Raw genomic sequence first — 16,994 nt, forward strand, 5'->3', positions numbered from 1 at the left:
AAGGGAAAAGAGAAGGTTGGTGCGCCGTTGGAGCCTTTGCCATCGCCGTTCAAACCGGAGTCGCCATCGCGCCTGGGTGCCACTGCCGCGGACTCGCGTTGGCCTCGTCGCCGTGCCACCCTCACACCATAGATCTACTCTGTTCGCGAGCTGAGCTAAGGAAGGAGAGACGAACGCGACGGGGTGGAGTGGGAGAGCCGCGCCGGCGCTGTTGGGGTCTCACCGCCGCCGGAAAAGAGGTTCTGGCCACTGCAGGTGTCTCTGTTGGAGGGGGAAACTGCGCCTCTGCGTTTCTGACCGCTGGGAGTGGTTATGTGACTTCTGGGATCACCGCCGGAGCTCCGGGCTGAGCTTCTGCCACTTGAGACCCTGCTGCCGTCGCCGGAGAACTCTGCCGGTAAGGGTTAATTTGCGGTTTTGGTCATTTTGGATCTTGAGAAGGTTTTAATGCTGCGCAGTTTTTTTATAGTTGATCCACCGAAGCTTCTGGCCGCTGCCGGAGCTGTTGTCGGGGCCGGTTCGAAATCGCAACTATTTCGTGTTGTTATTCCGGTAAGAAATTATGTTTCGAAAAGCCTCGCGTTAGTTTTCAGTTGTGTTTGGTTAATAAATGAGTTTTGGTAACGTGGGGTCGAGTCCTGATTATTGTATGTTGCGATTAGTGTTGCTATGGTTATTGCGAACGTGACTGGGAGCTGAGGTTTTGGTTGCCGTCAGTTCGGGTTGAGGCGGAAAGGACTCTGTGACGCGTTTGAGTTATGGAATTTGCGTTTTGAGGTAGGTGCGCTTTCCAAAAACTATGTTTTGTGTATTGGAATTATTACATATGGATACTGGTGCGAGATATTGTGTATTTGGTGATTGTATCTGCTTTATGTATTATTTGATTAACTCGAATGACTATGGATGTTGGTTTGGCTGAATTGTGGTGCGGCTTTGTGAAATGTAATGTCTGAAGTTGATTCTTTAAAGATTTGAAATATGAGTTTAATCCGTTGAGGATTGGTTTGAATTGAGTCAATTATTTTGATGATGTGAAAGATAGAATACTCTTGAAAGTCAGCCCGGGTTGCTTTAATTGATTTGGTTTTGATAAATGATTTAATGCTGAACCGATTCTTTAAAGCTTTGAAAATGAGTTAAATCGGTTGATATTGAGTTGATTTTGAAATGGTTTTCTTGAGATATGCCACTGAGGCAACTGTTGGATTTAGCTTGCTTTGAATTAATTTCTGGTTTTGAGCTGTTGAAAAGGAATGAGAAACGGTTTAGTTGGGACCCGAACCGAGTGGCAAAAGTCCAAGTTTTAGGGGAGGTGCTGCCGAAATTTCTACAAAATCCTAGTCTTGTTTGAAAAGTTATTTAGAAAGGATTGGATTTGAGAAGTTGTATTATTTGATTTATTAAGAGAATAATTATATTTTCAAGCTTAATTTATTTAATGAACTTTATGCCTTGAGTTTGACTTATTTAGAAATGAACTATTTTTACCATTTGAATCACTGAAGGAAAGAATGATGCTCTAATATTGATTTCAATATAAAAAGGAGCTTTTAGTGGTTTCAAAGGAATCTAGACTTTTGATTGAGTAATTAAGTTTGAGGCATTTTGGAAGGGTTAGAAAAATGGGTTCCAAAAAGAAATCTGAAAGTGGTTTGATTCAAATGAACCGGTTCCTTTTCAAATGAGTTAATTTTTGGACCGGGTTGGAACTTGAGATTTTGTATGGTCGGTTTCATAATAAATTCAGTTTTATTTACTTGAACCGAGAATCCATGATTTTAAGAGTTTCAATGAATTTTAAGGAATTGATATAGGTTGATCTCCCCTAAAGACTTGGAACTCTGCCGAGAAACTTTTGTTATAAAATTCCATTGTTGGATGGGTGATTTTGAATGCTTTGAAATAAATCCTTAACTTGCCATGATTTTGGAAGTTTTGGAAAGAGAATGCCGAGAGTGGCTTTGTTTTAAAAAGGGAATTTTCCTTGAGTAAAAGTGGCTTATGAGCCTGAGGTAATTTGAGAAATGAGATCTTTAAAGCCAAGGCTGAAAAGAGTTGAAACTTGATTTCAAAGTGATATGATTTGAGAAAAAGTGATTTATGGCTCAAATGCCGATTTTACGAATTTGATGATTTTGAATGTGGAAGTGCTGTTTTGTTGTGAGCCAGAATGGCTATGTATGATTATCAATATTGGCTGGTTCTGGACTGAACCGTAAGCCGGATGGCTGAGATGGATGTTGATCCATGGATGAGAATGAATGCATGTATATGCTGAATTATTGATAATTGTGATTTTTGTACTTCCACTATTGGAGATGAGGGTTTCCCTGGGTAGTAGCAATGGCTAGCCACCATGTGCTCCAGGTTGAGACTCGAAGCTCTGTTAACCCAATGTCGTAAGTGTGGCTGGGCACTGTGAAAGGCCCGGATGAGCTCGCCCGCATAAATATTCACCAGTGATGGTGATGGATAAATATTCACCAGTGAGGGTGATGGATATGGATCATGATTATGATCAAGTTTATGATGAGTATAACTCGACTTGGGGATGCACGACAGAGGGATAGTCCAATGGTTAGCTACCAGGACTTGTCGGGTTGGCTCTATAACCGACAGATGATATCATCAGCCACTAGGGACAGGCATGCATCATATGCATTTGTGTGACATTGGTTGGGTGTGCATATTATACTTGGTTTGCCTATGTGATTAATTGCTAACTGTTCTACTTGTAATAACTGTTTGTTTGTGCTTGAACTTCCTATCTGTGTTTGCATCTGGGACTCTGTTGGATGGTGGTGATTGGTTGTTGGTTGGATTGTTTGGGCCTAGGGCCGTGGTTGGAATAAGATGAACTGATGGTTGATTTCGGTTTTGTGTTTCTGGTTTGGAATAAAATATGAAAGGCTATTTTGGTTTCGCATAGATAAACCGTTTTGAAAGGCTTTTGAGTTTTTGAGAATTGAACGGTTCTTCTTTCAGAAAAGATTTTTGACTTTACTTTTATTGTACCCGTTGTTTTTGAAAAGAGGCATAAGACGGTTATGAATCACTGGTGCGGTTATCTTCATGTATCCTATTACAGTAATTCCTAAAAACCCTCTACTGAGAACCCTTTCGAGGATGATGTTCTCACCCCCCTACATTTTTCCCCTTTCAGGATATGGGCGCAGAAGTTACGAAGAGTTTATTTAGTTATTGAAATGTTCTGTATTGCTTTAGTTATTGTTTATTGTACCCTCGCCTTTATCTTGATATATTCTGTAAGAGGGATAGGGATTGTATTGGTTAATGCTTGTAATATTATTTATATATATGTGTGTATATATATGGATGTACTCTTTATGAGTTATTGTAAGTTGTATGGTATCTATAGATGTATGTTATCGGATGAAAGTATTTTTGGGAGCGGTATTACGGTTTAAAGTTTTAAACAGGCTCATATTTTAGTATTAAATAATATAAGTGTCGTCGTAATGTCCGAGCTATCAGAGTCGCGCAGCCGGAAGCGTGAGCTTTGGTAGTTAGGGTGTTACATAAATAATTGGTGACTCTTGAGTTATCAAACTCATTGTTGATTGAAAATTGGAATTTTTCAAGAATTAATTTAAGTTCCAATAACTCTAACTTTTCCCAAGGAAAGACTAGGATCTGAGGAATAAAAATTAATTCATCCACTTAACTTACCTTCATAGTTAGAGGTTAACAAAGTGGGAGAAAAATCCAATTCTCATTACAATTGATAAGGATAACCAGGATAGGACTTTCAGTTCTTATACCTTGCCAAGAGCCTTGTTATTTATTATTTTAACGAATTGTCATTTAAATCACTCGTTCCATACTTTCGAAACCCCCAATTTACAAGACTCATAACCAATAATAAGAACATACCTCCCTGCAATTCCTTGAGAAGACGACCCGAGGTTTAAATACTCGGTTATCAATTTTAAAGGGGTTTGTTATTTGTGACAACCAAAACGTTTGTATGAAAGGACTTTTGTTGGTTTAGAAACTATACTTGCAATGAGGATTTATCTGCAAATTTCTAGACCACGCAAAAGTTCTCTCATCAAAATGGCACCATTGCCGGGAAATTGCAAACGTGTGCCTTATTATTGGTTATTGTAAATATTTACTTTTTGCTTGATTATTTGTTTTTATTTTTTTTTATTTTTGCTTTTTCATAAATTAAGAGGTTATTGGTTTTTCTATTTAGTTATTAAAAAAAATTTTTAAAAATTTGTTTTTGGTGTCCATCTTGATCTTCAAGTTGTTCTTCGTGTTCATCTTGACCTTCAAGTTGTTCTTGGTTGTTTTCTTCGTTTTGATCTAAAAATTTTAAGTTTGGTATCATTTTATTGTTTTTAATTGGATTTTCGAATTTTCCTTTTAAAAATTCAAATTTTTATTTTAAAATTTTTTTTATCTTATCTTATTTCAAAAATTAAATTTCAAATTTCAATATTTAAATTCCAAAATTCAAAATCCAAAAATTTTAAATTTTAAATTTAAATTTTAAAAATCAAACCTTTTCAAAATTTAAATCTTTTTCAAATTTTTTGTTGACTTTTTCAAAATCCAAATTTCAAAATTTAAGAATTCAAATTTAAAAATTTTTCAAAATTTCAAATTTCAAGATTTAAAATTCGAATTTCAAAATTTAATTTTCAAATTCAAAATTTAAATAACTTTTTAATTCAAATTAGTTTTTATTTTTATTTTTTTTAATTTTTATTAACTAACTATGAGTTCTCACCCCTCTCGCTTTGAGTTTGGTTCTAATAATGTTGAAAGGAATGGAAGCTACAGCAGGGACATGCATCAAGGTCAGAACAGTCAAGGATGGATGGAGCCAAGAGGATCTGATCAACCCTTTACACCGTTTACCTCCATATGACCCTAACCCACATCCACCATGCCAACCACCCTATAAACCAAATGAACCATACATAGATCCACCCCAACCTCCATTGGATAATAATACACTCATCTCTAACATCATTGGTCTCACCTCTACACTCCAAAATCTTATATCCCGCATAAACCAACCCTCTACCTCCAATATTCAACCCTCAAGCTCTAGTGCACTTCCTCTTCAACCACAGAATGATCTCTCCATCCCATCACCACCATCCATGGAAGAGCACCCACATCCATCAATCCAAGAGCAACATGATCCCAATGATGCTATTGACATGGAACAAGAGAGAATGGATCATCTTCGCGAATCCATACTTCATAAGGAGCTAGAGGAGGCACTAAAGGTGAAGGTAGAAGAGACCTTTGTAGATGAAGGAGTAGTTGAAAGGAGTTATCATGGAAATAAAATCGTCGAGGATAAGTACGATTTTATACTTAAACAACTGGACAAAGCAGCAATTATTAAAAAGGAAGAAGTGGTTGCAGACTTAAGAGATGCTGTACCTCCATTGAAAAGTCCAGTCATAGAACCCCCTTCTAAGGAGTCTGAAATTGATGTTGAGGAGAGTGTACAACCTCCAAGGCATATCATGGTTGAAGAATTTGAAGAAGATGATCAAGAGATGGATTCAATCATTGATGAATTCTTATCTATATTTGAATCCTCTTCCGTTGGACTAGACATAGAGATTAAAGAAGAAGAAGCACAACCTCCCATGCCCTTGGTAAACAATGAAAAAGAGATTGACTTGGAAGAAAGCTACCAAGAGGAAGAGGTTGATATTGAAGAAGCTTGCAAGGAGGTGGTAGTTGTCAAAGAAGAACACAAAGGAGTGGAGCTTACAAGTTCATTAGAAACCCCTCCCCCTAAGTTGCCATCATCCTTCACAACATTCAAGTGGGTAAAATTCATATCCCTTAGCTTTCTAATTCCACTTGAATATGGGCTACTGGAGACGCATGGTCAACTTAGAGCTTTTTGTGGCATTAAGAGTAAGAGGAAGATGGTCAGTAAGAGTTGTCAAGCAAGGTTCAACATGGTTGTGTGCTCAAAGTTTAAAGGTTGGTGTAAAGTTCAACTGAATGGGTCTAGGAAGTTGTTTCGACGCTTCAGTGAGAATTCTAAAGCTGAACCACCCGGATGGAATCATGATGATCAACAAGAAGACGGGTGCAAAAGTAAGATTTGGGACCCCGGAATTCATTCTGGCAATCAACACTCTTGGAGCCTTGTCACTTGCTTTAACTTACTTAAAGGCTTTCTGCGCCTAGTTTGGGATCCCGGAGGCCATTGGAATTACAAACATTGGTGGAGATTCCTGGATGAGTTCAAGCACAAGCCACCATAACAGGAAGCTCATCAAATATCCAACTTAAGGACTTTAACTAAAAGTGCTAGGTGGGAGACAACCCACCATGGTATGATCGTTCCTTTTTCATTTAGTTTTATTTGTTTTCGAGTTTTATTTTATTTTATTATATTGAACCTGGAGTTTTGCATCACATTCATATTAATACTGCATTCTGCATTTTTTTTCAGATTATAAAAAAAAAAGAAAAACGTTACGCGACGCGACCGCATCATTGACGCGTCCGCGTCGCAGGGAGATGGGAGAAAATAATAAACGAACAGAGAGTCATGTAGGAGCGTGGCTGGAGGTGTGCCCGTGGCACAAATCATCCCACGCGACCGCGTCAAATGGGAATATTGGCCTCCCACGTGACCGCGTGCCTCACGCGGCCGCGTGACCTGGATTTCGACGTAACAAGGGTGCACGACCGAAAGTTGTGCTAGAGTGGTGCTGGATTGGTGTTGAGCGCATAAATCCTTCCCGATCGCGTGAGCGACGCGACCGCGTCATATCCTTCTAAAAGCCCACTCACGCGATCGCATGCCCCACGTGATCGCGTCACCCAAAATTTGGCACTAATATGATTTTGAACAGAGAGTTGTGCGAGTGCGAGGCTACCCTCGCGCCATAGCCTAAAATGGGTCACGCGACCGCGTGACCGACGCGACCGCGTCAATCAGTTTAAGCGCAAGTCGCGCGAGGCGTCGCTTGCGCCGCATAGTTTTCCTGATTTGCCAATTATCTTATCTTTTATTCTCTACTCCTAATTTCTTCCATCTTCTCTTCTTTCTCTCTCCTTCTTACTTTCTTTTTCCTCACTTCTTTCCTTTCTCATTCTTCTTATCTTTCATTTTATTTCACTTAATTTATTTGCATATTTCATTCATTGTATCTTAATTTTGTGCATATTTTTATTTTCTTTTCTAAATTAATTATTTTTCCTTTGGTGTTAAAATTTTTCTATTCAACTGTTATATCTTTTCTAGTATTATCTTAGTGCTTATGACTTGTTTTATTCTGATTGGATAACATTATTTAAATCAATGCTAATCTTTTATGATACTTGTACTTCTCTTGCATTGATATGAACTTATACTATCTTGCATTACCCACATTTTCCTCTCCTTTGTTGCAAATTTTGCACCACTAGTATGCCATGTGCTTATATTGTTTTCTCACGTACATGTTGAAGCTTCCATGTATATGAGACCCTTATCATTTGGCATTAACCCAACCATACTTCATTTATTTTCTTATCTTTATTATTGGGTTACTTTTCTTCCCTTTTTCTTTCAGGATGGCCACTAGGAAGAGAACCGGAAGACGTTTACATGGGAGACAGACAAGTCCATCTGCAAAATCTTCAGAGAAAAGTGCCAGTTGGAATAGCCCGTCCACCTGCACATCTTAGCATGCACCGAGGACGGTGCAATCTTTAAGTGTGGGGAGGTCGATACCGATCTCCATGGGTTAGTTATTTTCTTCTCAACACCAATATTTTATTTAGTACATTGTTACATTTGCATGTTTCATTGCATGATTTTTTTATTTTATGCATTTAGCTACTGCTTGGTTGAGAAATAATAAGTTTCTTTTTAAGATCCTATTTTTTGAAAAATTTCACTAATTTAAAATAAAAAATTTTTGCTAAATTTGTTTGGAAGTTGTATTTGGAACATGAATTATAGCTAAAGAACACACAACCTGTGAGATTTGAGCTTATTTATATGGTTACATTATTTAACCATAAATATTTTATTCTTGTGTGTTTACTTCTCTATAATTGTGATCTTTACTTTGTTTCAGTCTATATGTCCAATATTTAGTGTATTTACATGTTTGCATATGATTGAGGCCATTATTTGATTTTAGCTCACTTATCCCAAATAAGCCTACCCTTTACATCACTCTTGTTAACCACCTTGAGCTTTTTAATCCCCATTTGTTCTATATTTTACCACATCACTAGCCTTAAGCAGAAAAACAAATTAAATACCCCAAATTGAATCTTTGGTTAGCTTAAGATAGAGATTGTGCATCAACTAAGTGTGGAGAAATTGTGGGAACATGGGTTAATAAGGGAATGTATCATATTTCTAATATTGGGAATTTGGGAACCTACTCATGAATAACCAAAATAGAAAAATAATGGAAAATCTATATGCATTGATAAGTTATGTTTATTTCTCTATAAAAAAAAAGAAGAAAAAAATCCAAAAAATATTCAATAAATAAATAAATAAATAAGGGGACAAAATCACCCCAATGCTAAGTTAATGAAAAGATTAATGCACATGTGATAAAAGTAAAGAAATATAAAAAATTTGGTACATGAGTATGGGAATCATACAAAAGTGGGAATTATGGGTAGCTAGACATGAATTTAAAAGTATATAGAGTATATGTATATTAGGTGAGAGCTTAGATTAGTCAAAGATTCATATTATAGCTCACTTGGCTATACATTTACCCTTACCTTTACCTCAGTCCCATTACAACCCTGAAAAGACCTCATGATGTTTGCATTGGTATACTAAATATTTGTTGATTAGTTAGATAAAGAACAAGGTTGAGAGAGTATGATTAGAGAAGAGTAGAGTGATTGACCCTAGACACTTGAGAGTTAGAGTGATATATACTAACAGTAAGGATTCAGTGCTAAATTCTATGTTCCCTGCTTTCATGAGCTATCTTCTTACAAGTTTACTTGTACTTTATTCTGTATGATTTGAATTAGTGGAATCTGATTTATATTGGAGAATTTATTTACTTTTAATCAAGTAGGTAGAAACATTTAGCATGTAGTTGCATTCACATAGATAGGTTGCATTGCATATTCTCTATCATTCCTCTTCATCTTTATAGCTTCTCTTGAGCTTAGCATGAGGACATGCTAATGTTTAAGTGTGGGGAGGTTGATAAACCACTATTTTATGGTTTATCTTGTGCTCAATTGAGTAGATTTTATCAACTCTTTACCCACTTATTCATACTATTTGCATGAGTTTACATTCTCCTTCCTGATTTTGTGCTATGATTAAAAATGTGCTTCTTTGGCCTTATATTTGCTAATATTAATCCTCTCTTATTACCATTAGATGCCTTGATATGTGTGTTAAGTGATTTCAGAGTTTATAGGACAGGAATGGCTTAGAGGATGGAAAGGAAGCATGCAAAAGTGGAAGGAATACAAGAAGTTGAAGAAACTGCAAAGCTGTCAACCTGACCCTCTCGCACTAAAACGGTCATAACTTGAGTTACAGAGGTCCAAACGATGCGGTTCCAGTTGCGTTGGAAAGCTAACGTCTGGGGCTTCGATTTAATATATAATATGCTATAGTTGCCCAGAAGCTAGGCGACGCGATCGCGTGATCTACGTGGACGCATCGCAGTGGCGAAAAACCAGCGTGACAGATTTCTTCTCCAGCGATTTCTAAGCTGTTTTCGACCCAGTTTACGGCCCAGAAAATACATATTAGAGGCTATAAAGTGGGGGGAATGCATCCATACATGAACAAGCTTTCATAATCCACTTTTCATAGGATTTAGATGTAGTTTTTAGAGAGAGAGGTTCTCTCCTCTCTCTTAGGATTAGGATTTAGGATTTCTCTTAGTTTTAGGAGTGCCTCTCAATCCCAGGTTCAATGTTCTTTTACTTTATATTTATCTCTTACTTTCAGATACTTTAATGCTTATATTAGTTATGTTGCCTATTTGGCTTATGCTACATTCATGTTATGATTTTCTTAATTAATATTATTTGAGGTATTTTCAGATTTAATTTTGCTTTGCTTTATTTATAAATACTTTTAATTTAATTTAGATATTTTCCCTTTTGGCTTTGGTTAAATAATTGGTGACTCTTGAGTTATCAAACTCATTGTTGATTGAAAATTGGAATTCTTCAAGAATTAATTTAAGTTCCAATAACTCTAACTTTTTTCAAGGAAAGACTAGGATCTGAGGAATAAAAATTAATTCATCCACTTAACTTACCTTCATAGTTAGAGGTTAACAAAGTGGGAGAAAAATCCAATTCTCATTACAATTGATAAAGATAACCAGGATGGGACTTTCAGTTCTTATACCTTACCAAGAGCCTTGTTATTTATTATTTTAACGAATTGTCATTTAAATAACTCGTTCCTTACTTTCAAAACCCCCAATTTACAAGACTCATAACCAATAATAAGAACATACCTCCCTGCAATTCCTTGAGAAGACGACCCAAGGTTTAAATACTCGGTTATCAATTTTAAAGGGGTTTGTTACTTGTGACAACCAAAACGTTTGTATGAAAGGACTTTTGTTGGTTTAGAAACTATACTTGCAACGAGGATTTATCTGCAAATTTCTAGACCACGCAAAAGTTCTCTCATCAAGAACCACCAGAAGTAGCCATGACAACTTTTAGATAGGTGTGGGTTTGATAAACGATCCATCCTCAAATGGTTAGGAACATATGTGAATCTAGAGAGGCCATTTTCTGGTTGTCCAAATTATAATGTAAGTGCCCTTTGTTAATTTATGTTGCTAGTGTTGTTTCTATTTCAATATATAATTTCTTCTCGATGGTCATATAATGTGATGGCAGAGTTTTGGCAAAAGCTGGTGTGGTCTCTTTATTTGGGCTGACAAAGTTTAGGAGAAAGAAAAAAATAAGTGGTAGAGTAGATCTTGAGTTTGAAATAGATAAATGGAGAACAAAATTTGTTTGAAAGATTGAAAACTGAAGTTATGACTTTGAAATTGGCCTTTTGTTTGTTGATGGTTATTATCTTAGTAATTATTATAACTGTGTTTGTAGTATGAAAGTGGTGAAGTTAATTTTGGCTAACATGGTTTGGAAAATCCTAAATGTAATGGTTATCATCGTTGTACTTGTGAACACATGAATAAAAGTGACTTTGTTCTGGTTTTTCACTGTTGTTAAAATATAACTTCAATTAAGAAGGAAACTAAAATTATGAAATAGTAATAAAACCAAAGTCATGACTAATAACATTCACACCATCAAATGTATTTCCAAACTTGTCTGTATGAACCTAGTACCATAAAAAAATATGCCATATAGAGTATTTAAAAGGTAACCAAAACATAGACATAACAACTTAGACATGAAAGTCAGTAAAACAAAAGGCAAGTCTCTAAAACCAAAAATGACACTACTAACAAACACTTCCATCTATAAGTTCACTTCTTGCACTTTTTTAACTATTTGAATCCCGAAATTGGTAAAAATCACATGAAGTTGCCTAGCCTTGAAGCTATAGTTGTGGATGCACCTAGCATTGGATCAATTGAAGCATTAGTTAGTGGTAGAGTACTTAAAACATGGGACTGTCTTCTTTTAAGGAGAAGCTTTGCTAGCCTTGCCTGTGGCTGCACAATAATTGATGTAACCTATTAAAAGTTATAGAAAAATGTTAATTGAGATATAAAAAGAAAAGAAAAGCAACTTTAGAAGAGCTAGATTAATACCTATTGAGAGTCCTTGTTTTTTGACACAATAGGAATAGTTCTCCAACTCTTATTTTGTGTTAAGTTTCATCCCCATCTCAAGGCATAGTTTCTTAAATTGTGCGTCTTCTCTAAAAATAGAGAATGCTTCATCATCAACAACCTTATCTAGCTCATCCTCTAAGTTAGGAGGTGTCTTTATTTTATCTAAATGCCAAGAATATATCCCACTAAATCATTATGGTATTCATCATGAGAATCACAAACCACAATATTAGGATTAGGGTCTGCAATAGCTCCAAAAAATAACTTATCATCATTAGCCGAATCATCATCCTTAGACACCAAACCATAATCATCTTGACGTATTTCCCTCCTCAATTTACTTAGCTTATCTCTTCGCATATGTTTTTTCTTAAGCTCCTTTCTTTTAGCCATTAATATATTGTTGAAAACCTCCTTATCACTAGAACTTTCTTCAACACCAGGCTTATAAGCACTATCATTTGCACTTTTGTAACTGTCCGAAGAAACAAAATATGATAACACAACTATCTCAAGTTGTTTTCCTTTCTTTCTCATTAGATTTCTTGTCACATACCCTTTATCTAATGATCTTATTATATATCTCTTGTCCATTATTAACCTAATACTCCCTTTCTTCATATATTACTTTGATGCAACTCCCTTATTCTTTACCACTTTCTCATTGGGCATTGGTTTGTTCTTGGAGCTAACTTTGGATTGAGACACTCTGTCGGGTTATGAATTAGGTACAAGTGTTGGTGTATATTTGGCAATAGGGATTGTATTGGTGGTTAACGTGGGATAAATGCCAGTTTAGAAAATTCTAAAGGATTTTCAACTCAAATGTCGCAAGTATAGCCTAAACCGACAAGTGATCCCCAGTCAAAGTTTGTAAGAATGTCACAACAATCAAATTAATTACCAGGAGTAGAATCCCGGATCGTCTTCCCTAGGACTTGCAATTGAATGCACATCATTAGTTAGAAAAGTTTAGGAGATTTTTAAATTGCTTGCGGAAAAAGTAAATTGGCAAGAAAATAAAGGCAATGAACAAGTAACAATTAAAAGGGGACAACTAGAATTACCAATCAAGGCGCTAACTAACTAACAAGTATGAAATGAAATGATAGCATTACAAAAGCATATAACTAATGAATGTGAACTTAAACTACAAGAACTAAGAGATCAAGGCTAACAAAAGGGATGATTATCAATTAATATAAAAAGCCTTGGCTAGGGGTGAAAATTGGAGTTCCTATCCTCATTATCATTATCAATTGTGATGGCAAGTGTATTTTTCTCTCACTTAATTATCCTCTAACAATTGAAGGAAAGTCAAGTGAGCAAAATTGACTTTAGTCCACAAGTCTTAATCAAATCCTAATGAAAGATTAACTTTAGTGGAATTCAAGTCAATTAGCAATCCTCAATCACTAATCAACATTAAATTTGACAATTCAAGAGTTTTCAATACTCAACCCCAAAGCCAAGAAGGAAAATCTACTTCATTTTCAAAGTAAACATTCTATCAAACACTTGGTGAGCAAGTAAAAAGAGTATCATATAATTGAGAAAATTAAGCACAATTAAGTCTACCCACTACTAATTGGCAATAATCACAACTCAATCAACATATATAGACCATAAAACTTCAATGCATTAATGGAAATTCAAAATTATCAAGATTCATAAACCAACAGAATAAGAGAGAATAGTCAAAAGGTTTGATGAGCGGATATTTTATACGCTTTTTGGCATCATTTTCATATAGTTTTTGTTATGTTTTGTTTAAGTTTTATTATATTTTCATAGGTTTTAGTGCAAAATTTATATTTTTGGATTTTACTTTGAGTTGTTGTGTTTTATGATGATTTCAGGTATTTTCTAGCTGAAATTGAGGAGTTTTGGCAAAGTCTAATTCAGAGATAGAGAAAGGACTGCAGATGTTGTCAAATTCTGACATCCATGCACTCGAAAGAGAATTTCTGGAGCTACAAAAGTCCAAATGGCGCGTTCTTAATGGCTATAAAAATCTAACATCCAGGGCTTTCCAAAAATTTATAATAGTCCATACTTTTCTTTGGAAATAAAGGCCCAAAACTGGCGTTCAACGCCAGCCACCAATCCCATTCCTGGCGTCCAACGCCCAAAAGGGAGCAGCTGGCGTCCAATGCCCAAAAAGGAGTCCAAAGCTGGCGTTTAACGCCTAAGAAGGGTACTAGCTAGTGGAGTGACCCTTAGCTCAGCCCAAACATTCACCAAGTGGGCCCCAGAAGTGGATTTTCGCAGTATCAACCTAGTTTATCTTATTTCTGTAATCCTTAGTTGCTAGACTAGTATATATGGGAGAAGATCACCCTTGTTTAGGATCTTCTTCCCCCACTTTTAGTTTCAAACATTTTGTAAGTTATGAGTCACTAACCTCCTAGGTTAAGGTTAGGAGCTCTGCTAATTTTTATAGATAAATAATATCACTATTCTATTTCAATCTATGCTTGATTCCATTCTAAGATGTATCTTCGTTCTTCATCCTAATGAATTGGGAGTGTAACTTGACTGTTATCCCTATTTCACATGGGTTCTTGTGAGTCCTTGACAGGATAGTACTGAACCACAAGCTTGATTACACATCTCTTAGACGGCTAATCCACGACTTCGTTGGGTACTTGGAGACATCAGTGCAGCCAAGGTACGGGGTGATTAGGGCCTTTGTGGTATAGGCTAGAACCAGGATGCAGCATTCTCTGATCCGGAAGATCTGACCTTGTCTGTGGCATTTTGAGTAGGATCACCAAGGGAATGGACTGCTAGAGCTTCACCCCTGTTCAGATTGGATGACCGCTGACCCGGCATTTGATCTGAAGTAGAGGAGATTAATGACCGCTGACCCGGCATTAATCATTTACAGCCTGCCATGGAATGAATCAATTAGAAATTGGAGTAGATGGTGAGAAAAGTTGATCCAGAAGGAAGAAGCATCTCCGAAGCCTCAACCATTTTCTCATCACTGATTTCACACCTATCTAGTAACGTTTTATTTATTTATCTGTTTTATGCGTTTTTCACAACAACTATCATATTTTCTATCCGCCTGACTAAGATCTACAAGGTAACCGTTGCTTGCACAAACTAACAAGCTCCGTGGGATCGACCCTCACTCACCTGAGGTATTACTTGGACGACCCGGTACACTTGCCGGTCTATTTGTGCGAATACTGCTGAGTCAATTTCGTGCACCAAGTTTTTTGCGCTGTTGCCGGGGATTGTTCAGATTTGACAAACAACCGGATTATCTTGTTGCTTAGATGGGGTACTTTTTACTATTTTGTTTTGTGTCTTTTGTTTTCTTTTCAAAAAATTTTCAAAACTTTATCTTTTCTTTATTCATCTTTGTCTTTTGTGTGAGTCTTTTGTTCTTGTTCTTGTTAAAAGTTCAAAATTTCTTGTTTTCTTTTTCCAAAATTTTTTTTGAAAATTGTGTCCTTTTGGTTGAGTCTAGTGTCAGTTCTTAAGTTTGGTGTCCTTTGTGTGTTCTTTATTTTCTTTGAATTTTCGAGTTTGTTCTTGTGTGTTCTTCTTAGTATTCAAGTTGTTCTTGTTTCTTTTCTTGTTTGATCTTAAAAATTTTAAGTTTGGTGTCTTTTGGTTGTTTTTCTTTAAAATTTCGAAAAAGCTAGTGTCTTTGATCTACAAATTTTAAGTTTGGTGTCTTTTGGTTGTTTTTATCTTTCTTCATTAATTCAAAAAAAAGTTTTAAATTTTGATTTCAAATTTGATCTTTTTAAATCTTTTCAAATCTTTTCTTTTAATTTGATTCTTTCCTATCTTATCTTTCTTTTAAAATTTTAAAATTCAAAATTTTTTCAAATCTTTATCTTATCTTTGGTTTATTTTTGTTTAAATTTCAAATCATGATCTTATCCTATCTTAATTTTAAATTTCAAATTTAAATCTTTTTCAAATCTTCACCATGTCTTATCTTTTCAACTTATTTTTAAATCTCTATCTCATCTTATTTCAATTTCAAAATTTAAAATCAAATCTTTTTCAAATCTTTTCAATTCTTATCTTGTTGACTTTTCCTTTCTAATTTTGAAATTTAAAAATTTTTAAAATCAAATCTTTTTCAAATCTCATATCTTATCTTATTTTCAAATCTTTCTTAATTAGTTACTTGTTTTCTCTTCCGTCTTTTTCAAAACTTCCTAACTAATTCCTCTATCTTCTATTTTCGAAAACTTCTTACCTCTTTCTATTTCTTCTTTTTCAAAATGACCTTTTAATTTTCAAATCTTTTTAGTTAATTAGCTTTTAATTTTCTTCTTGCTTTTCGAATTTAATAAATAAATAAAATAAAAACAAAAAAATATTTTTCCAATTTTTCTTTTTATCTCTTAAAATTCGAATTCTTCTACCCCCTCTATTTGAATTCTTTCTCTCACTCCTCTACCCTAATTCTTCTTTCTTCTTCATATCTCACAGGTAGTTCTCTATACTTTGACATAGAAACTCGCATTCTCTTCCTTTCTTGTTCTTTTTTTTCATGTTTATGAGCAGGAATAGAGATAAAGAACCTCTCTTTGATCCTGATCCTGAACCAGAGAGGACCCTAAGGAAGCGTTTACAACAAGTTAAAGCATAACATTCCGGAAGAGACCTCACAGAACTTTTCAAACAAGAAACTGAAAATACAAACATGGCAGCCGATCAGAATAATGGAGGAGATGCAAGGAAGGTTCTTGGTGACTTCACTGCATCCACTTTTGACTTCTATAGAAGAAGTATCTCCATATCTACCATTAGAGCAAATAACTTTGAAATTAAGCCTTAGTTAGTCTCTCTAATGTAACAGAATTGCAAATTCTATGGACTTTCACTGGAAGATCTACATAAATTCCTATCTGAATTCTTGCAAATCTGTGATACCGTTAAGACCAATAGAGTGGATCCTAAGGTCTATAAGCTTATGCTTTTCCCCTTTGCTGTCAGAGACAAAGCTAGGATATGGTTGGATTTTCAACCTAAGGAAAGCCTAGACACTTGGGAAAAGTTGGTCAATGCTTTCTTGGCCAAGTTTTTTCCACCTCAAAAGATGAGCAAGCTCAGGGTGGAAGTTCAAACCTTCAAACAAAAAGAGGGTGAATCCCTCTATAAAGCTTGGGAAAGATACAAGCAACTGATCAGGAGATGTCCTCCTAACATGCTTCCAGAATGGACTATCCTAGGATT

Source organism: Arachis hypogaea, chromosome 15, assembly GCF_003086295.3.
Source record: "Arachis hypogaea cultivar Tifrunner chromosome 15, arahy.Tifrunner.gnm2.J5K5, whole genome shotgun sequence".
In the NCBI taxonomy this organism is placed as follows: Eukaryota; Viridiplantae; Streptophyta; class Magnoliopsida; order Fabales; family Fabaceae; genus Arachis; species Arachis hypogaea.